Raw genomic sequence first — 24378 nt, forward strand, 5'->3', positions numbered from 1 at the left:
TGAGTAGATTGTGTTGAACCTGTAATGCATTGAACATATTTATCTGTATTGATTAGGCATAACCATTGAGACATGCAGTTGCAAGTATATTGATTAGGCATAACCATTGAGACATGCAGTTGCAAGCATTATGACAGGAAAACTGATAATCATTAATTTGTAAACACAAGGCAATCCTGACATAAACAATCAAGCAACAAAAACAAATTGATAAAGAAGAAGATAATTTCATTAATATTAAACACAGAGTACATTAAGATGCAGATTACATCAAGTAAATCCTAATCCTAACTACTCTAATTTAGACTTCTTCTTCTCAGCCTCCAACCTCCTTGCCCTGCGCTGGTAAGCCCTGGACATGGAGTGTGCAAGAGAGATGATCCTCTCCTGCAACTCCAAAGCAGCAAGGCGTTGTTCCTCAGCCACCCTGGCTCGTCTCTCCTGCTCGAAAGAGGCTTCCATCTCAAAGAAAAGAATGTCTATTTGATCATCCCACGAGAGTCCGTAAAAGACCTCAAGTGGAATGTCAAAGGGGCTGTAAACAACCCCCTTGAGGCGCACACGAAGTCCGAAAGGATCAAAGTACACTTGATCATCATCCAAATGATGGACCGGTTGATAAGCTCCATTAACAAGTGTGTAGAAGACTGGGGCATCCATTTGAATGAGAGAGAGAGAGATGGACAGAAGGTGAGTTTAAAATTTGATGTTTTTGTTGAGAGTACGAGAGTGATGAGTGATAAAAAGTGAAGCGTTTTAATTTATAGAGGGAGTAAAGATAGAAATCAAGAGACTCTTGAGTTACCCGGATAATAGGAGTAATAATCACATAAGCCTACTACACAGCTAGAAATGACTGGTGATTGTTCCCCATGCAAGTACTCAAGAATATTAGTTTATTTTAAAGAGTAACTATTCCCCATGCAAATAAGCGTGTACTCCCTACACAAAAAAGTAACTCTCCCTATCAGCAAGCAATCAGATAAAATTATCACTATCAGCATACGGAAAGCAACACAAATAATGTAGTCTACTAACATTGGACTAACATATTTCCACGTAAGCAAGAAATCATATAAGCATGTAAATGTGTCAATAAGTCAGAGAAATTTAGAGACTAAGTATGTCAAAAGTATTTTTATGAACAAAATTTATGAATTAAATTTGTTCAGTTTTTCATACTTTTTGCTTCTTTTGATATGTTATTTATTAAGTTCATATACTGAAGATATGACGTAATAAATATTCAGTTTACTTAGAATTTTGAGAAATTCCAAGTTAATATTAATGGAGAAGTCTGGGTATTTATAGAAAAAGTAAAATACTTATCGATAAGTCAAATAAACATTTGATATTAAACTTATCGAGAAGTAATTTTAAATATGAAGAAGGTACATTCGAGAAGTCAAGTGACTTATCGAGAACTCTGATAAATGCCCAGTTTGTCCGAAAATGGACTAAAAATAATTCTAATTTATTTGAATTGAATCAAATTGAAATCAGAATAAATTTTCCAAAAGTATTTGTCTAAAATAATTCATTGAATTAAATTATTTTAGCTCTGAGTTATTAATAAGTCTCAAAATATCCTTGTCGAGAACTCTATGAATTAACATTATTAGAGAACTCTACATGGTTTTATCGATAAGTCATAATAGAGCTTATCGAGAAGTCATTCGAGAAGTTTGTAAATAGACTTATCGAGGACTCACTCGAGAACTCTAAAATGACTTGTCGATAAGTCATTTTGACTTATCGAGAACTCAGTTCTCTATACCTTTGAGTACTATTTTTCCGCCTTGTGCTAATTTTTACACATTTAAGATGTAAATTAACAACTAAGCAGTTTACTTAGAATTTGAAATATTCTAAGTTAATTTTTGAGTTTTTAAAGAAAAATAAATATACAGAGATTCTGAAATATTTATGATTCATATTTCAGTTAATTTCCAATTAAATCAAACTGGGTTGATTTATTAGAAATTAATATGCTGCAAAACATTAGCTGAGTTCTTGCCTTAGGATGAAGAATTGAGCATTCCAATTTCACTCAAAAGTCTAGTGAAGGTTGCTTCATCCAAAGGTTTAGTAAAAATGTCAGCTAATTGTTTTTCTGTTGGAACAAAAATGAGCTCAATGGTACCATTTGCAGCATGTTCCCTGATAAAATGGTATCTAATATCAATGTGCTTTGTTCTAGAATGATTAACTGGATTAGCTACTATAGATATGGCACTAGTATTGTCACACATAATAGGAATTTTGTGTAACACTAGACCATAGTCCATTAGCTGATTTCTAATCCAAAGCACCTGAGCACAACAACTTCCAGCAGCTATATATTCAGCCTTAGCTGTGGAAGTTGACACAGATTGCTGTTTCTTACTATACCAGTACACAAGTCTTTGACCAAGAAATTGACAGCTTCCACTAGTACTTTTCCTATCAACCCTGCATCCAACAAAATTTGCATCTGTGAATCCAACAGCTTCAAAACCAGTTCCCTTAGGATACCATAATCCCAAGTTTGGAGTTCCCTTTAAGTATTTGAAAATCCTTTTGACAGCCATCAAATGTGATTCCTTTGGATTGGCATGAAATCTGGCACATAGACAAGTAGCAAACATGATGTCTGGTGTACTAGCAGTCAAATACAGTAATGATCGAATCATCCCTCTATAGCTTGAAATATCCACACTCTTGCCTTTCTTGTCTTCATCCAACCCGGTTGCAGTAGACATTGGTGTAGATGCTGGTGAGCTATCCACCATACCAAATTTCTTCAATAAGTCATTCACATATTTGGTTTGGCTGATGAAAATACCATCACTTCTTTGACTAACTTGAAGGCCAAGGAAGTAACTCAATTCTCCCATCATGCTCATTTCATACTCACTCTGCATTAGCCTAGAGAATCTTTGACAAAGCTTTTCATTTGTAGATCCAAAGATGATATTATCCACATAGATTTGAACTAGGATCATATCTTTACCATGCTTCTTGTAGAAGAGAGTCTTATCAATAGTACCTCTGGTAAAACCATATTTGAGTAGAAATTATGACAGTGTGTCATACCAGGCTCTTGGTGCCTGTTTCAATCCATATAGAGCCTTAAGTAATTTGTAAATAAAATTAGGAAATTTTGGATCTTCAAAGCCAGGTGGCTGTTGCACATAAACTTCTTCTTCTAGTTCACCATTGAGAAAAGCACTCTTGACATCCATTTGATACACCTTGAAATTTGAATGTGCAGCAAATGCCAGAAAAATTCTTATTGCTTCTAGTCTTGCAACAGGAGCAAAAGTCTCATCATAGTCAATTCCCTCTTCTTGTGAGTAACCTTTAGCAACCAGCCTTGCTTTGTTTCTGGTAACAATTCCATTTTCATCCATTTTGTTCCTGTACACCCACTTAGTTCCAATTATGCTTCTGTTCTTTGGTGCAGGGACTAATTTCCAAACTTTGTTTCTCTCAAACTGATCCAGCTCCTCCTGCATGGCACATATCCAGTCAGGATCCAATAGGGCTTCTTCAGTTTTCTTGGGCTCTACCTGAGATAGAAAACATGCAGTAGGAATTCATTAGCAGTTGCACTTATAGTTCTCACATCAGCTGAGGGATCACCAATAATAGCTTCTACTGTATGACTCCTATCCCACTTTCTGGTGTATGTCTATTGACTAGTGCCTTCATCATTTTCTTCAGTATTACCATGACTGTCATTTCCATTTTCTCCTTCTCCCTCTGAGTTTGTGCCATCAAATTCAGGTGTCTGAAGAGAGCTTTCATTTCCATGATTTTGTTCAGAGGTTTCTTCATTTGTCACTTGTTATGTCACAACTTCATCTTCCTCATCAGAATCACTATCAATGGTTAGATTTCCAAATGCAAGGGCTTCAACATCATTTACATCAAGACATTCCAAGCCTGGACACTTGTCATCATCAAAAGTCACATTTGTGCTTTCCATAATTTTCTTTTGATCAATCACATAAACTTTATAGGCTGTTCTTTCCAATGAATATCCCAGAAAAATTGGTTCAAAAACTTTAGAGTCAAATTTTCCCACATATTCAGAGTTGTCTTTTAGAATATAACACTTGCTTCCAAACACATATAGATGCTTCACTGTAGGCTTCCTATTAGTCATGATTGAGTAGGGTGATTTGCCATGAGCTTTGTTGATGAGATATCTGTTTTGAGTGTAGCATGCAGTATTAACAGCCTCTTCCCAAAAACTAGTTGGCAACTGAGCATCTTGTAGCAAAGTTCTAGCAGCTTTAACCAATGTTCTATTTTTCCTCTCAACTACTCCATTCTGTTGAGGTGTTCTAGCTGCTGAAAATTCTTGAACAATGCCTTTGCTTTTGCAGAATTCACTTAATGTTGAGTTTCTGAATTCCGTTCCATTATCACTTCTCAATCTTTTCACACCAACCTTTCCTTCAGCTTGCTTCTCAATTTTCTTGATGTGCACAATTATAATGTTTGGAGTTTCATCTTTAGAGTACATGAACTCAACCCAAGTGTATCTTGAAAAATCATCAACCATGACAAGGGCATATTTGTTCGTTGAAATGGACAAGACATTTACTGGTCCAAACAAGTCCATGTGAATAAGTTGTAGGGGTGCACTTATGGAATTCACAGATTTTGACTTGTGACTTGATCTTTTTATCTTTCCTTTCTGACAAGCTTCACAAACTTCCAGTTGAGTAAATTCCAGACTGGGCATGTCTCTCACAAGCTCCTTCTTGACTAAGGTGTTGATTGCTTTGAAATTCAAGTGAGATAGCTTTTTATGCCACAGTTTGCTTTGCTCTTCTGATGCCTTGGTGTAGAAACAACACACTCCTTCCTTATTTGTTGAGTCTAAGTCTGCAACAAATAAGCTTCCCTTTCTTACTCCCTTAAGAGCAATTTCACCAGTCTTTTTGCTAATAAAAGCACAATCTTCTTTGTTGAAAACAACTTGAAAACCTCTGTCTGCAAATTGACTAACACTTAGAAGATTTACTTCTAATCCAGCAACTAGTGCTACATCTTCAATGACAACATTTCCAGAAACAATCTTGCCATATCCCATTGTGAATCTTTTGTTGTTGTCTCCAAAGGTCACCAAAGGGCCAACCATCTCCTCAAATTATGATAGTAGGGCCTTATCACCTGTCATATGCCTGGAACATCCACTATCAATGATCCATATGACCTTCATCCCTTTGCCCTGCACACAATGAGGATTAAGTGTGTTTAGCTACCCTAGCTGTGTTGGGCACTTTCTTCTTGTTAACTGATTTTGCAGAAGTAGAATGAGAATTTTGAGATAAAATGGAATTCATAGACTGTTGAGCATTTTCCCTTTCAGATATAGAACCAACTTTTGATTCTATGAGATCAATTCTCAATTTGTAGCAATTCTTCATCACTTTCATGTTGCAGGGAATGCAGTCAAACTTGTCACAGAATGAATAGGGATCATTTTCCTTAGCTTCATTGTACTTGCAGACTCCTTTAGATGAATTGCTAACAGTCTTTTTACAAAGATGAGTTAGGTGATTCATTGATCCACAATTCTCACACCTCTTTCTAGGAACATCTGCAACATAAGCAAAATTATTGCTTTTGTTTATCCCAATCTTTCCATTTCTATTCTTTTTTTTCTTTTTGACCTATTTAGCTTTAATCTCCTTCACAAGCTCCTTAGTTTCTTGATTGGCTTTTGGTGTTTCAACAGAGATGGAAGACTGAGTTGTCTCATCATTTTTCTTTTCCTTGTCCTCATTAGCTATCTCCTGTTTGATGATCAACTCTTCTTCACTGAAGTTCACTTCACATGCCTTGAACAAAGGTGATTCAACTTTCTTCAAAATAATTGGAACATCTTCAGTTTCAGTTGATTTCCCTTTGTCACTGACAGACTTCCTCTTGTTGTTCAAATCCTCATAATCAAGACCAATGTCAATGTTTGCACATGACTTGTTCTTTTCATGATATTGGCCAATCAAATCAGAAGCATTTCTGAAGGATTTCAGCTTCACTTCATTCTTCTCCAGCTTTTCTCTCAATACTGCTTCAATTTCACTTGCACACTTTAATTTGTTTTTTAAGTATGCATTTTCTTGCTTAGCAGTATCAAGCTCAACCAGCAATAATTCAGTCTCTTATTTTTCACTCTCAAGTTTTTTATTGATCTTTTTCAATCTGCTAACTTCCTCATTTGCAGCAACCATGCTTGTATGAATGTGGAACATTTCTGTGCTCATCTTTTCAACAGTTTTCTTATATTGACTTACATTTAAATCAATTGTGGTAAGAGTTGGTACCTGTGATTTAGATGATGAAGAATCTCCTTGCTCCAAGGCCATGAATGCATAGTTTCCAACTTCTTCATCTTCATCATTATCTGAATCATCCCAGCTCTTGCCCTCAACAATATAAGCTTTCCTTTGTTGCTTCTTTAGAAGAGCATCATACTTTGCTTCCAATTCAAGATAGGCTTTGTCTTTCTTTGCCTTCTTGGGTTTTCTACATTCTGTAGCAAAATGGCCCAACTCATCACAGTTAAAGCACCTTATTTTTGATCTATCAACAGATTCAATTTTGTAGCCAGTTTTGCTATCAGGAGTGTACTTCCCTTTTCCTTTCCAGCTGCTGTCTTTGTTGAAGGACTGTCCTTTGCTCTTGAAAAATCTTGGTTTCTTTACTCTAATATTAGAGAATTTTCTGGCCAAGTAAGCCATTGATTTGTCTAGCTCATCAAGCTCATCAAGAGTGTAGAACTCATCTTCTTCATCCAATTCCAGTATGACTTGCCTTTCAGTGTCATTGACTCTTTTCTCACTTGTAGAAATTGCTGGAGTTGGGGATCTTTGCTCATCATTAGAAGTCTGGCCATCATTCACAATCAGTGCACTTGAGCCATCAATTACATATCCTTGACCAGCCCTTAATGATTTTTTTTGAATCATTTCAAGTTCATAAGTTTTCAGAATCCCATAGAGCACTTCCAGTGTGATTCTACTCAAATCCCTTCCTTCTCTGATTGCAGAGATCTTTTGTTCCAAATGGTCAGGGAGAGTGAGCAAGAACTTCAAATTCACTTCTTCAACATCATAAAATTTATCATGAAGCTGCAAGTCATTTATCAGCTTATTAAACCTTTCAAACACATCAGTAATACCCTCCTTTGGTTTAGCCATAAAACCCTCATACTGAGAAATCAATATCCTTCTTTGATTTGACCTAACCTCCTCAGTTCCTTCACAGAGTATTTCAATCTTTTCCCAGATCTGTTTAGTAGTGTCACAGTTGACAATGTTATTATACATTATATTATCAAGTGACGCAATTAGTATCAGTTGCAAAGCACTGTCTAGGGAAACTTTCTCTCTTTCAGGTTCAGTATACTCAGAAGGATCCTTGGGAGCATAATGAGCTGGAATAACCATATCTCCATCTGTGGTTTCCTCAACTCTAACTACAGGAGTGAAGGGCCCATTCTTGAGGATACCAATGTAAAGATGATTGGCCATTCTTATAAACAACAACATTTTCTTTTTCCATAAAGTGTAATTGGCCTTATCAAAGGGAGGAATCTTGATACTACTGATTTTCTGTGTATTCATTTTTCCAAGATCTAATCTGTTTACTTTCAGATTTTGCTCTGATACCACTTGTTAGGTATGAATACAACACAGGGGGGGTGAATGTGTTTTGGCTTAAATGTTTGATTTTGGATCGACTTAGGCTTTAGCAGTTGGTAGTTGTTAATGATTTAGTAGAATGGATGTTAAACATAAATAGCTGTGCAAATATATAAAACAAAGATCTTCAAAACTCACTTAATTTTATATTAAAAATCAAGCAGTGTTTTGCTACAAAATCTCTAAGTTCTTATTTTAGAACTTAGCTTCTTCCTTGAGAGAGAACACACAAATTTTCTATTCTAATTGTTCTAATTAACTAGAGGACCAATGTTAACTTTATAACTCAGTTAACTGCTGGTTTACACAGTGGATAATAAACATGCTATTAGCTTTTCTAAAATGTCACTTGTCATTTCTATTTATAGAAAAGCAAATCTTCCATTTCTGGCTTAGCATATCTTTAGCTTCCCGTGATTACTTTAATCTCCTCTGTCAATTAATCTTTGCCATTGATCTTGCACATCTCTCAAGCTGCTTTTTGTAGACTTGTCAATCCAGCTGTGTGAATTGTTTGTTGATTTGCAACCTTGGATATTAAACTATTCTGCAATTCTGTACTTAGAGAAATTTCTTCACTTCAAGATCTCCAATTAAGCTGTAGAGAACTCGACATCTCGATAGGCATGTTAGCTTGTCGATATCTCTGAAACTTTATTGTTAACTTGACTTATCGACAACTCTGAGTTCTCTAGTGAATTTTGGTTTATCGATAACTCAGAGTTCTCTAATGGACTTTGGCTTATCGATAACTCAGAGTTCTCTAATGAATGTATACTTGTCGATATCTCTGAGTTCTCGACAGACAATTCCTGAGTTCTCTACACCCGGTGGATTTTGCTTATCCGTCAGGTAGACATTGCTCATCCGCCGCGTAGACGTTGCTCATCCGTCGAGTGGATATTGCTCATCGGTCGAGTAGATATTGCTCATCCGTCGAGTAGATATTGCTCATCCGTCGGTACTCTCTGGAGTTTAAATGACTTCTCGATAAGTCATTCTGGAGTTCTCGAATGATTTCTCCATAACACTAATTCTGTGACTTGTAGAGATCTTGACTTAGAATGTTTTACACCAAACAGATTTATTCAACTCCAAGCTTCTTCATAATTCTTCTGAGGCATGATCTTCTTGATCTTCTTCCAGATAGAATTCTTAGGCTTGACACTGTTTAGAGAAAAATGCTCCAGTCTGCTCCATTTACATTTTACAGACATTAAGTGTTACAAGTATGAATTACAGATTAAGGTTACAATACAACTAATCTTAGGGTTGTCAGTATGACTTAGTCTTGTTATGATACAGGCATGTCTTGCATAACAATCTCCCCCAATTTGTGAGAAGATTGCTTATCACAAATTCATGCCTGTTAACAAGACTAACCCCAAGTTAAAGAATGAAAATAAAATAATACAAAAGCTGATACAACACTTGTACATGAATATTTGACAGTTTACAATAATTAAGTAAAGACTGAGCTGTCTGATTCTTTCTCAATTATGTTCTTAATTTGCACAAGTATTTCCAATTCTTCTAGGATGGGGGTGTCAGTTAGAGCCTCTATTAGTTTCAGCAAATCTGGCTTAGGATATCTAGCTAATATCCATATCCTATAACTTGACAAAGAGCCAGCTTTTATATTCAGAAATCTTCCATCCTTTGATATTCTGCTCTTGCCTGCTTCCTTCAACTCTTCTGATCTTCTGATATACTCAGATCATAGATGTTGATGATATTATTAGCTCCAGTAATCTTTGACATTCTTCTGAGGCATAATTCTTTGACATCATCTATTATATATTACACGGTTGATTGAAAGGAAAGAAGATTAAGAGTAACACAAGAAGAAATATGCATGGAGAAGAATTCTATGAAGAATAGAAGACTTGGAGGAAAAGATAACTAATTGATATATTTTAGGATGCAGAGTTATATTCGATATCAATTATAGATTATCTTGTAACTGTGTGGTATATAAACACATCATAGGGTTTACACTAGATGTGTTAATCATTATCGAGAATATTATTCATTGTAACCCTAGCAGCTCTCGTGATATTTGTTCATCACTGAGAGAGAACGGTTCCATTGCAATACTGTTTTATTAATGAGATTATTCTGTGTTTCATACTTGTGTTCTTAATTCAATTTGATTATAGTATACACTGTATTCAACCCCCTTCTACAGTGTGTGTGACCTAACATACATTGTAATAAATTTTACTATATTTATATCCATTAATGGACAACAACTTAATGGGTAACCTAACAGGGAAATTTTTCCTTTTGATACCATCTCTTTGTTTCTTTTTGTTTTTCTTCTTGGGGAGGGGAGGGTGTTAGGGCAAAAACACGCGCTAAAATTACATGCAAATATACGCGTTCGCAAGTAATATAGAATAAATTCTAGTTCATTCCCACATGGATAGGTTTAGGTTAATCTCAATCAATGTATCTATACAACACTAGTATGGTTATTATCCAATGCTAAGATGAATAACAAATTGAGATTGTTTATACTACACTTAACTAAGAGATTATACTAAAGAACATAAACTAACAGATTAAAGAGAGTTGAATAACATATGACACAAACATGAGATTCTAACTTCATAAAATACTTCACTCAATAGCCTTTTCGTTCTTAACTTTAGCATGTAATGGTGATGGCACTAATCAGATAACACGAACTGATAAACACCAACTTTCGTTGTACGAATACCATACTACCAGACATCCACAAAAGAGATAGAAGCTGAATAAACACCAATTATATTGAGACCATATATGTCTATAGAATTTGACAACATAATGGTTTAATGCACAAGTTATCTCTCGTGATTACATAGGGCAAGTAAGATGGTTAAAATTACCTACGAATCATGCATATCACATACATCAACCTATGCTAGAATGGCAAGTTCTAAACCCTTAAATTCACTTTCGCGTCATTAAAGATTAACACACTATCTTATAAGTTCGCGACGCTCATAAGACGAATAAGCACAACCAAAACTAGGCTATCATACAATCACCACATGATAAGTGGCATTTTATACCACTTAGAACGTCTTATAATAGCTTAAATTGATGTCTTGAAATCAAGTATTTTGTGTATTTGATGCATTTTTCTAGTATTTGTGCATTTCAGGGTATTACTTGCGTTTGTGGAGAGATTTTATCAAGAATAAGCCTTGGCATGTGTTTGGCATTGCAAGTGGGAAGATAGGAGCAGAATGCAGCAAAGAACGGGAGCAAAAATAGAGTTTTTTCCAGAAGGGGTCTGAGCGCCCGCACAGCTCTGCTGAGCGACCGCTCAGGAAGCTGAGCGCCCGCTCAGGATTGCTGAGCGGCCACTCAGGGACGTAAATTTAAATTATTATTTTTAGACTCCTAATTCTGTTGAGCTTCCAACTTTTGAGATAGCTGGGTTTTGCGGGACTCCTATATAAGTAGTTTTCAGAGACGTTTCACGTAGAGTTGAATTATAGTATCAATCGAGGAGCGGGGAGATAAGGAAGAAGACCGTTTTAGCACATCGCAACGAAGAGGAAGCATATTTTCTTGTGATTCTTTATTTCGTTGTAACACTGGATGCTAGTTTTCTTTACTTTGAACCTATTTACTCTTGTGACGTACTCTGGTTTAATATAAGTAGTTTTAGTTATTATTCTCATGTGTTATTATCATGTTTTCATATGAACCCATGGTGACGATGAGTTCAATCATGGGCTAATCGTGATCATGGGGTCATAACGGATTTGCTATGGAATTCTTTAGTTAGTTGTTTAGTACCTTAGTGTGTGATGATTGTATGTTATCTAGTATTGGTTGTGCTTATTCGTCTTATGTGCGTTGCGAACATATAAGATAGGGTGTTAATCTCTTGTGAAGCGACATTGGATCTTGAGGTTTAAAAACTTGCCATGCTAGCATAGGTTCATGTATGTGTATACATGATTAGTGGGTAACTCTAACCATTTTACTTGCCCTGTGTAATCATAAGGAATAACTTGTGCTTAAATCGTTATGTTGTCAAATTCGGCAGACATATAGGGTCTCAACATAATTGATACCCATTCAACTTCTATCTTAATTGTGGATGCTTGGTAGAATGGTATTAGTACAACGAAAGTTGGCTTGTATCAGTTTCGTGTTGTTCGATTAATATCATCACCGTTACATGCTAAGGGTAATAACAATAGCTATTGAAGGAAGTAGTAATGAAGTTGTGATCTCATGTGTGTTTAATATTGTTAATTCAAGTGTTAATTAAGTGTTTAATTCTCGTAGTTAATTGTAGTTAATAATTAGTTAATCAATTCTAAGTGTTATTGTCTTGACATTGAGAAGTAATTATACATTGGTGAGTGAGTGTTAATTGAACATAATTAGTCTGAGTCTCTATGGGAACGAACTAGAAAGTATTCTATATTACGTGCGAACGCGTATACTTGCGTGTATTATTAGCGCGTGTTTTCCACCCTAACAAGTTTTTGGCGCCGCTGTCGGGGACTCGGCGTATTTTTATTAGTTTATGTACTTACCATCAGTGGTCATTAGGACTCATTGATTAAGACATGTTACTATTGTTTCTGGTTGTGTTTCCGGTACTTTAGCGAGCGTTTATGCAAACACGTTCTCGTACTCGCAAGAGGACTTTAGATACGGCTGAGGAGACAGAAGAAGTTCTTGGTATTCCGGAGAAGATAGATTTTGAAGATTCAGATACAGAGAGTGAGCAGAAAGAACCAGTAATCATGGGTGATCGTATAGTTCCGACAGATCCAGCTCTTATGGACTTTTCTCGGCCTGAAATTGATGACATTCAGTCAAGCATCCTTTATCCGGCTATTCAGGCTAACACTTTTGAAATCAAGCCAGGCACTATTCAGATGGTGCAGAATTCTGTTTCTTTCGGAGGTGCTGCTACTGAACACCCCAACATGCACATCAGGAATTTTATCGAGATCTGTAGTACTTTCAAATATAATGGTGTTACTGATGAGGCTATCAAGCTGAGGCTTTTCCCATTCTCTCTGAGGGATAAAGCTAAGGACTGGTTACATTCTGTACCAGCTGGGTCCATCACTACTTGGCAAGATCTTGCACAAAAGTTCCTGGTAAAGTTTTATCCAATGGCAAAAACTGCGGCTATGAGGAGTGCTCTTACTCAGTTTGCGCAGCAACCTACAGAATCCATGTGCGAAGCTTGGGAGCGCTACAAGGAGATGTTGAGAAAGTGTCCACATCATGGTATGCCTGATTGGATGGTGATCACTGGTTTCTATAATGGTTTGGGGCTCGATGCAGCAGCTGGAGGTGCCTTGTGGGCCAAAAGCTATACTGAGGCTTATAATCTTATTGAGACTATGACTGCAAATGAGAATCAAAACCCAACTCAAAGGATGATGCCTGGGAAGGTAGCAGGTATTCTGGAAGTTGATACAGCTATAGCTATTGTAGCGCAGCTCCAAGCGCTGTCTATGAAGGTCGATTCTTTATCCACCTATGGAGTCAATCAGATAGCTATGGTCTGTGAGCTTTGTGCAGGTTCTCATGCTACGGTTCAGTGTTCCCTTGTTAATGAATCTATTCAGTATGTGAACAATTATCAGTGACCGCAGCAGCCTGTGCCAGCTACTTATCATCCTAATAAGAGAAATCATCCAAATTTCAGCTGGAGTAATAATCAGAATGCTATTCAGCAACCATATCAGCAAGGCGTAATTAAACAGTTTAATCCACCTGGATTCCAGCAACCATAACAGTATGCTCCAAGACAATCATATCCTCAACAAGGAGGTGCTGCTCCACCTTCTAGTGCCGATTTTGAGGAACTCAAGCTGTTGTGCAAAAGTCAGGATGTTTCTATCAAGACCTTGGAAAATTAAATCGGTCAAATAGCCAATGCAGTGCTCAATCGTCAACCGGGCATACTTCCCAGTGATACTGAAGTGCCAGGTAGAAAGGAAGCTAAAGAGAAAGTCAAGGTTATTACCTTAAGGTCTGGAAAAGTTGTTGATGTTGAAAAAGCAAAAGACGGAGAAGCTGAAGTTGGAGATGAAGAAGCTAAGCAAAAGGAGAAAGCGGCGGAACCAAGGAAGACTACTGCTGAACACACTCTGCCTGAGGGTAATTCATGGGAGAAACAGCTCTATCCTCCACCACCTTTCCCTAAGAGATTGCAACAACAAAAGCTGGATAAGCAGTTCGGTAAGTTTCTGGAGGTGTTCAAGAAACTTCACATCAATATACCTTTCGCTGAGGCTCTTGAGCAAATGCCTAGTTATGCGAAATTTATGAAGAGTATTCTTTCAAGGAAGGTGAAACTGAATGACCTTGAGACCGTTGCTCTAATGGAAGAGTGTAGTGATGTGTTGCAACAAAAATTACCTCCAAAGCTTAAAGATCCAGGTAGCTTCACCATTCCTTGCACCATTGGCAAGTTTTCTTTTGACAAGTGCCTGTATGATTTGGGAGCAAGCATCAATCTGATGTCGTTGTCTATCTTCAAAAAATTGAATTTGCCTGATCCAAAGCCCACCTACATATCTCTACAATTGGCTGATCATTCTATTACATACCCACGAGGCATAGTGGAGGATGTGCTAGTAAAGGTGGATAAGCTCTTCTTTCCTGCAGACTTTGTTATTCTGGATTTTGAGGAAGATAAGAAGATTCCCATAATCTTGGGGAGACCTTTCTTGGCTACAGGCCGTACCTTGATAGATGTGCAGAAAGGTGAACTTACTATGAGGGTGCAGGATCAGGATGTGACATTCAATGTATTCAAAGCGATGAATTTCCCTACAGAAGACGAGGAGTGCTTAAAGGTGGATTTGATTGATTCTGTGGTTACTTCAGAACTTGATCATATGCTAATGTCTTATGCATTAGAGAAAGCCTTAGTGGGGGAGTTTGACAGTGATGATGAGGATGGCAATGAGCAACTACAATATCTAAATGCTTCTCCTTGGAGGCGAAAACTAGACATGCTGTTTGAATCTCTTGGTACTTCTGACCTCAAATATGCTGAAGGAAAGCTCAAACCATCTATTAAGGAAGCACCTACCTTGGAACTTAAACCATTGCCTGAACACTTGAGGTATGCCTTTTTAGGTGATGCATCTACTTTACCCGTTATTATTGCATCTGACCTTTCAGGTAGTGAGGAGGACAAACTCTTGAGGATCTTGAGAGAATTCAAATCGGCTATTGGATGGACTATAGCAGATATCAAAGGGATCAGCCCTTCGTACTGCATGCATAAAATTCTGCTAGAGGAGGGTAGTAAGCCGACTGTTGAGCAACAGCACAGACTTAATCCTGTCATAAAAGAAGTGGTGAAGAAAGAAATTTTGTAGTGGCTGGATGCAGGAATCATATATCCTATTTCTGACAGTTCTTGGGAGCCCCGTGCAATGTGTACCTAAGAAAGGAGGTATTACTGTGGTAGCAAATGAGAAGAACGAGCTCATCCCCACTCAAACAGTCACAGGATGGAGGGTATGCATGGACTACAGAAAGTTGAACAAGGCCACAAGGAAGGATCACTTCCCTCTGCCATTCATTGATCAGATGCTTGACAGGTTGGCTGGTCATGAGTATTATTGTCTTCTGGATGGCTATTCGGGGTATAATCAGATATGTATTGCACCAGAGAATCAAGTAAAGACTACCTTCACTTGTCCATTTGGCACGTTTACTTTTTGTAGAGTTTTATTTGGCTTATGTGGCGCTCCGACCACTTTTCAGAGATGTATGATGGCTATATTCTCTGATATGATTGGAAATAATGTCGAGGTGTTCATGGATGACTTCTCCATCTTTGGACATTCGTATGATGAATATTTGAATAATCTTCGTGCAGTGCTCCAAAGGTGTGTGGAAACTAATTTGGTTCTCAATTGGGAAAAATGTCACTTTATGGTGCGTGAAGACATTATTCTTGGGCATAAGGTCTCTAGCAAGGGTCTTGAGTTGGACAAAGCCAAGGTGGGAGTCATTGAAAATCTTCCACCACCTATTTCTATGAAAGGAATCCGTAGTTTTCTTGGTCATGCATGTTTTTATCGGCATTTCATCAAGGACTTTTTGAAGATATTAAAGCCGTTGTGCAACTTGCTTGAGAAGGATGTGCCTTTCAAATTTGATGATGAATGTTTGATGGTATTTGAGACTCTCAAGAAGAGTTTGATAACTGCACCAGTTATTACAGCACCTGATTGGACAGAGCCTTTTGAGATGATGTGTGATGCGAGTGATTATACGGTGGGCGCAGTTCTTGGGCAGCGCAAGAATAATCTCTTTCATGTGGTCTACTATTCTAGTAAGACTTTAAATGGAGCTCAAATGAACTGCACCACTACTGAGAAGGAGCTCTTGGCTATAGTCTTTGGTTTCGAAAAAGTTCGATCTTATTTGCTTGGGACAAAGGTGACAGTGTTCACTGATCATGCGACCATTCGTTATTTGGTTTCCAAGAAGGATTCGAAGCCTAGACTTATTCGTTAGGTGCTCTTGCTACAGGAATTTGAGTTAAAGATCAAGGATCGAAAAGGTACTGAGAATCAAGTAGCTGACCATCTCTCCAGATTGGAGAATCCCGATTCTATTTCACATAATAAGACATTGATCAACGAATCTTTTCCGGATGAGCAGTTGTTCGCAGTTCAGAAGGAAGAGCCATGGTTCGCATATATTGTGAACTATCTTGTCAGCAATATAATGACTCCTAATATGAATACAGCTCAAAAGAAGAAGTTTCTGCATAAGGTGAAGTGGTACATGTGGGATGAACCATATTTATTTAGACAGGGAGCTGACCAGATCATCAGGAGATGTATCCCATTCTGTGAGACGGAGGGGATATTACGAGACTGCCACTCCACAATTTATGGTGGACATTATGGTGGTGAGAAGACGACAGCTTGTATTCTGCAAGCAGGTTTTTTCTGGCCTACTTTGTTTAAGGATGCTCATCAGTTCATTTTAAGGTGTGATCGTTGCCAAAGAGTGGGAAATCTTATGAGGAAGGATGAGATGTCGTTAAATGTGATGCTTGAAGTCGAGGTCTTTGATGTTTGGAGAATCGATTTCATGGGACCATTTGTCTCATTTTGCAATAATCAGTACATCTTGCTGGCAGTCGATTATGTCTCAAAATGGGTAGAAGTCAAGGCTCTACTGACGAATGATGCAAAGGTAGTGTTGAATTTTCTTCATAAGCAGATTTTCACAAGGTTTCGAACGCCACGAGTAATCATAAGTGATGAGGGGTCGCATTTCTGCAACCGTAAGTTCACTTCTATGATGCAGCCCTATAATATGAATCATCGTGTTGCTATTGCCTATCATCCGCAAACGAATGGTCAAGCAGAAGTGTCTAATAGAGAGATCAAGCACATTCTAGAGAAAGTTGTTTGCCCGTCAAGGAAGGATTGGTCTTTAAAGCTCGATGAAGCTGTTTGGGCTTACAGAACAACATACAAGACTCCACTTGGGATGTCCCCGTTTCAACTTGTGTATGGTAAGGGATGTCATTTACCTGCGGAGCTTGAGCATAAAGCCTATTGGGCGTTGAAGAAGTTGAACCTTGATCTAGATGCAGCTGGTAAGAAACGAATGCTTCAGTTAAATAAACTTGATGAATTTCGACTCCAAGCGTACGAGAACAACAAAATATACAAGGAAAAAGTGAAAAGGTGGCACGACAGGAAGCTATATCCTAAGTCATTTATGCCGGGGCAGCAAGTTCTTTTATTCAATTCTCGTCTCCGACTTTTTCTTGGAAAGTTGAAATCAAGGTGGTCTGGACCTTTTATTGTCAAAACTGTGTTTCCACATGGAGCGGTGGAGATTTTTGAGAATGATCCGGGCCAAGCATTCAAAGTTAATGGTCAGCGTTTGAAGCATTACTATGGGGACACGGCAAACCGGGAAGTGGTTAGTGCTGTTTTATTGTCAACTTGAGTAAGGTACGCTACGTCAAGCTAATGACGAAAAAGATTGGGAGGCAACCCATGATTTGTTGTTATAGGAACCCTTAGAAGTTAGTAACCTATCCAAAACCAAAAAAAAATCAGAAAAACCAGGACAAAAAAATATTTTTCCAGAAGGTACCTGAGCGCCCGCTCAGCTCTGCTGAGCGCCCGCTCAGCAAGCTGAGCGCCCGCTCAGCTTTGCTGAGTGACCGCTCAGGGCCCGACTGTTTGAATTTTTTTTAGCCTAATAAAAAATATAAAAAAATCAGAAAACATAAAAATATAAACATATCCCCACTACCCACGAATTATCTTCCCATTACCCACGTTTTTAACCCACAAACCTACTCCTCATCAAATTTTAACCTAATCTCTACCCTATATATACATACAACTATTCTATATACTCCCCCATACACTTTCAAACCTCAAACTCTCTCCCATATTCAAAAACACAATTCTTAAGCACTTTTTCTCAGTTTCAATGACACCCAAGAGATCCAGGACTATTGATAGCAGCAGCACTGTTCCTATTGCTGATTCTTTAAGGGGCACTGCTGCGAGGCCTTGTTTGTTTGATAGGGCTGCTGAGGAGGAGTATACTAGGCTTCTGGGTAAGCCGATTTTGAAGGAGATGGGATTCTTACCATCGGGGAGGGATGGTGAGTTATTGCCAATGATTGCTGAGAAGGGTTGGATTGCTTTTTGTGAGTCACCAGAGGCAGTTCCGATGAGCGTGGTTCGCGAGTTCTATGCAAATGCGAAGGCTGAAAAGAATGGGTTTTCTGTTGTGCAGGGGATGACGGTGGATTATCACCCTGAGGCGATTCGCCGTGTGATTGGGCAGCGACAGAGGAAGCCCATGAAGGAGAATTGGAACGAGAAGACTGCTGAAGATTTTGACTTGAATTTGATTTGTGCTACTCTCTATAGGCCGGGCACGGTTTGGAAGTTCAAGACTGGGATGAACGAGTATCGTCATTTTCCGGCGATTGCGATAAATAGGTATGCCCGTGAATGGAATGCCTTTATTTGTGCTAATATTCTGCCTACTTCACATGCACATGAGATTACAGTTGAGCGAGCACAGTTGTTATGGGGTATTTTAAATGAGGAGTACTATGTGGACCTTGGTTAGTTCATCTACCAAGGAATTTTGAAGTTTTTTAGGGGAGCGAAGCACATGAACATACCTTATGCATCTACTGTTACAAAGCTTTGCCGAGCAGTGGGAGTTTAGTGGCCTTCTCACGAGTAGTTACAGCTGCGGGCCGCTCCTATTGATTCCAGGACTCTGATTGCGATGCAGGAGTGGACTGGTGGAGAGCCCGAGGAGCATGGGCTGGGTTATCGTCTTCCAGGAGGGCGTCCAGCACGCGGTGCTACCATGGCGAGACCGGGGCGTGATGAGGCAGGTTCTTCTAGAGCTTAGGAGGGTGCTGGGATGGCTGATGCCCAGTATAGGAGGCTGTCGAGGAGGATGTATGCTATGTATGAGATACAGAGCAGGTTTGCTCAGGAGCTCACCCTTGCACTTGGGACTGCATTTAGAGGCCTTGGAGCTGATATCCAGTGGCCCATTTTTGGTGAGGACTCTGCATATTCGCCTCCTGATACTCCACCCTCTGAGGGTGATGATGATGATCTCTCCGAGTAGGTATACCTGTGTTCCTTTCTACTACCTTCACTGGGGACAATGAAGATTTTAAGTTTGGGGGTTGTAGTTAAGGAATATTTTATGTGTGTGTCATATAGTTGCATATTCATGATAGTTTAGTTCATATAATTGCATATTTTCGCCATATAGTTTTTTTTATTAATTTATAGTTTTATTTATCATGTCATGTAGCTCATGCATATACCATGATTCCTTTTGCGTTGCTTTGCCAATTGATTTGTGATATTGATGAAAGTGTAGTGATAGAGTTAAAGTGATGTTGAGTCTTGTAGGTTGACATGCATGCTAGAAACACTTGTAATTTCACTAAGTCTTAGAGAATGCTGAAGGACTAGATTGTTGTCATGGTTTGTTGGTTTTCAAGGTTAATCTATTGATTATGCTTAGAATTTATAATAGGTTCTTAGTGATAAAAGGCATGAATAGAAAAAATTGGAAGTCATTGCTAATTATGGATAGACGTCAAATGGCTAGTAGTCGGCTCGTATTTTTATGCGAGTAGTCTAGGGTTGAGCAAGATGGAGCGAAACGCACTTGCTCAGAAATTTTGAAAAAAAGAAGAAAATATAGAAAAAAAGAAAAGAAAAAAAATAAAGAGTTAATGCATAATTGATCACGAGTGGGCTCTTTGGTATTCGAGTTATTTAGTTCTTAGGGGACTTTGTGCCTAGTGACCTAAGGCTTTTATAGTCTGGGATCCGCTAACCTAAAGCTCGCTAAATGGATGCCATTGTATAAGTCTTTTGTGGACCTCACTCATTGCACGGTCAAATAAGCATTATTATTGTGTTAAATAAAAAGCATGATTCCGTAATAAGCTCCAGTAATCTCGAAGTGTTATAAGTCATTTTGTGCCTAGAAATTTATTCTTCGTATAATCATGTGATTACCTTGAGGATAGTCGAGTTATGATAATGGATCTAGTTTCGAAGCATATCTGTTAAGCATCCACACACACCACGTTTCTGGTTGCATGTAGTGTGCATGATTTGATTGATCTTTATTTGCCTAATTGCATTTGTTGAGATGTCGTGAATTGGTTGGTTCGGTCGTAGTAAGGGGGTTCGCTGTATTTCATATAGATTGCATTCATGCATATTTTTGTTTTGTTTTTGAGTCTGTGACGCTTGAGGACAAGCATCGATTTAAGTTTGGGGGTGTGATAAGTGGCATTTTATACCACTTAGAACGTCTTATAATAGCTTAAATTGATGTCTTGAAACAAGTATTTTGTGTATTTGATGCGTTTTTCTAGTGTTTGTGCATTTCAGGGTATTACTTGCGTTTGTGGAGAGATTTCATCAAGAATAAGCCTTGGCATGTGTTTGGCATTGCAAGTGGGAAGATAGGAGCATAATGCAGCAAAGAACGGGAGCAAAAATAGAGTTTTTTCCAGAAGGGGTCTGAGCGCCCGCTCAGCTCTGCTGAGCGACCGCTCAGGAAGCTGAGCGCCTGCTCAGGATTGCTGAGCGGCCGCTCAGGGACGTAAATTTAAATTGTTATTTTTAGACTCCTAATTCTGTTGAGCTTCCAACTTCTGAGATAGCTAGGTTTTGCGGGACTCCTATATAAGTAGTTTTCAGAGACGTTTCACGTAGAGTTGAATCATAGTATCAATCGAGGAGCGGGGAGATAAGGAACAAGACCGTTTTAGCACATCGCAACGAAAAGGAAGCATATTTTCTTGTGATTCTTTATTTCGTTGTAACATTGGATGCTAGTTTTCTTTACTTTGAACCTATTTACTCTTGTGACGTACTCTGGTTTAATATAAGTAGTTTTAGTTATTATTCTCATGTGTTATTATCATGTTTTCATATGAACCCATGGTGATAATGAGTTCAATCATGGGCTAATCGTGATCATGGGGTCGTAACAGATTTGCTATGGAATTCTTTAGTTAGTTGTTTAGTACCTTAGTGTGTGATGATTGTATGATATCTAGTATTGGTTGTGCTTATTCGTCTTATGTGCTTCGCGAACATATAAGATAGGGTGTTAATCTCTTGTGAAGTGACATTGGATCTTGAGGTTTAGAACTTGCCATGCTAGCATAGGTTCGTGTATGTGTATGCATGATTAGTGGGTAACTCTAACCATTTTACTTGCCCTGTGTAATCATAAGGAATAACTTGTGCTTAAATCGTTATGTTATCAAATTCGGCAGACATATAGGGTCTCAACATAATTGATGCCTATTCAACTTCTATCTTAATTGTGGATGCTTGGTAGAATGGTATTAGTACAGGAAAGTTGGCTTGTATCAGTTTCGTGTTGTTCGATTAATATCATCACCGTTACATGCTAAGGGTAATAATAATAGCTATTGAAGGAAGTAGTAATGAAGTTGTGATCTCATGTGTGTTTAATATTGTTAATTCAAGTGTCAATTAAGTGTTTAATTCTCGTAGTTAATTGTAGTTAATAATTAGTTAATCAATTCTAAGTGTTATTGTCTTGACATTGAGAAGTAATTATACATTGGTGAGTGAGTGTTAATTGAACATAATTAGTCTGAGTCTCTGTGGGAACGAACTAGAAAGTATTCTATATTACGTGCGAACATGTATACTTGCGTGTATTATTAGCGCGTGTTTTCCACCCTAACACCACACACTAAGACATCGAAACGAATTAACTAAAGAAATCCATAAATAAATTCGTTAGAACCCCACGATAATGATTAGCCCATAATTGGACCCATCATCAATGTGGGTTCCGATGAAAGTATGGTATAATAAACGTAGTCTTTATACTTAATAAAACCAAGTACGAAATAAGAGTATAGGTTTAGGAATAAGAAAACTAGCATCCAAAGTTATAACTTAAAACAAAGAATCACAAGAATAAACTAGATCTTCTTCGCCTTGGTTGATTTGTGCTCTACGGTCTTCTTACTCCTTCTCCTTAAGCTCTGATACGTCTTGTTATGAAAAACAAGCATAAGTTATGTTTATATAGCAGCCCATGCATAGTAGAAGTCTTTTGGATCAGAATTCCACAAGAAACATGATTTTCTTTTCCGACCTGGCGTGACCCGCGCTGACATTCTGCCATCCTGGCGCGACTGCGTGTTATCACAGCACGGGCGCACCCTCTCTCTGGAAAAAATATTGACTTCTTCTTTTCTTGTTGGTTTGACCTGGTCTTTTCACGACCTTTTATTCTAGACACCATCCTAACACCAAATTAACATCCAAACAATGCTAATGTACCTGTATTCCAGAATAATGCCTGAAATGCAAAAAACACAACAAAAACATGTTAAAAACACTAACAACTTGAGTACAAAACATCAATCCAAAGCTTTGCGGAGCGTTATAAAGTGTCATAAATGCCACTCAACAGAGGGGTGGATCTTGGAAGTTGGAGATAGAAGTGAACATAAAATGCTAGAAATGGTGCATCTCTTTGTTTCATTTCTTTGGGGGATCTTGGAAGTTAGAGATATAACTGAATATAAAAAGCAAGAACTACTACACAGGATAGGTAGGGAGAGTGCTATTATGTAGACTACATGTGAACTAATGTGGCTAAGCTGCTGCCTAAAACTAAAAAGTAAAAAAGCTAGAACATGGTGATCCAGCATGTTGATTCTCATTCCCTGTTTTGTGATGACAATCTGGTGGATAGTCATTGTATGGGAGAAATATCGGGAACTAAATCCCTATTAAACATTTCATTAAAAAATTTATACGCAATACTCAAATCACCATTCAAACAAAAGCAGACATCAAAATATTATACAATTCGACATTAGCCAACACATCGTACCTATGAGCCGACCTAAACTAGTCCAATGCTGACTGGAGAAACCCGCGATGAGCAACAAGAACTCTCAAAATAGCATTAAGGTATTTAAGCAATGGATTGGTGTTAAATTCAAGAATTGTGTAGAACAACTTAACCTTTTTGGGGTGTTTAGGCATTAAAAATTCCTTTTCCACTCCCCTGCCTCGTCTTGAGCAGATATACACTATTCTTGAGCAGCAGCCAATCTTGCCTCCGCACCACTCCTCCTGGACCTAAGAATCGCAAGTTCATAACTGGTTTTCCCCTGCTTTCTGCTTCGATAGAAGGTTTTCGTACTTTCTTTTTTCATTCTATTTTGTCATGCCGAGCTGAATCACAACACATATTGACTCACAAATCAAACAAATCGACTCACAAATAGTTGCTAAGTTTCTGTATAACCATCAAATTAACACCCAATTGAGTAAAAACAAAAACATTAAGTAATAATTAATAATAATCAAATATATTTATGAATTGAATTAGATTTGGGGAAGAAGATTTGAGAAAAAACCATACCCTTTAAGCTTTAATTTTCCCCAAAATATAATCTTCTTCAAACTTTAATCTTCTTCGAAATATAATCTCTTGAGAAATTTAATCTATTGAACCACAGTGTAAAGCATAATTGTTGTGAGTCTCTGTGTTTTAGTCCCGGACTTCTGAGTTTTATTTTTAATGTTTTAGTTTTCATTTTTTTTAAAGATGGAAACACAATTATATGAAGACTCGTCAGATTTTTCAACAAGTCCGCCTAAATTTTGGGCTCTAATTTTTAATGTACTGTAACGATTATATAATATATTACAATAGCATGTGTTTTGTAACACCTTTCAGATATTATTGATTCAATCGCAATGTTTTTAAAATCCCTTGCAATAGACATAAACTCATCATTCAATAGCAACGTTTTTTAGATAAGTTTTAGAAATCTGGTTGCGAAAGCCAATCTATGGTATAGTGATTAATGTAAATGGAATAAAACCATGATAATTAACTAGTTTTTATGGTGAACCTAAGAGAAACCGGAAAAGAAAGACATGGGATCTATTATGAAACTTAGCAATAGATTCAAATTTACCTTGGTGTATCATAGGTGACATGAAGTAACAGAGTTGCTCAGGCTGATAAGAAAAAAAAGAGGATGTGATATGAACCCTCAATGGCTTCTCGATGCTTTTAATAAAATACTTGAGAGTATTGGGATGAAAGATGTGGA

The 24378-nt window shown here is 37.8% G+C and overlaps 1 non-coding gene across 1 annotated transcript; it reads right to left on the reverse strand.

The window, feature by feature from the left end:
- Nucleotides 1-12856: 12856 nt before the first annotated feature.
- LOC141694292 (small nucleolar RNA R71) lies at nt 12857-12963 on the reverse strand. Its single transcript, XR_012563612.1, has one exon. It is a non-coding gene; the product is annotated as a small nucleolar RNA R71 (small nucleolar RNA).
- Nucleotides 12964-24378: the final 11415 nt, after the last annotated feature.

This window comes from Apium graveolens, chromosome 10 (genome assembly GCF_009905375.1).
Source record: "Apium graveolens cultivar Ventura chromosome 10, ASM990537v1, whole genome shotgun sequence".
NCBI classification, from domain to species: Eukaryota; Viridiplantae; Streptophyta; class Magnoliopsida; order Apiales; family Apiaceae; genus Apium; species Apium graveolens.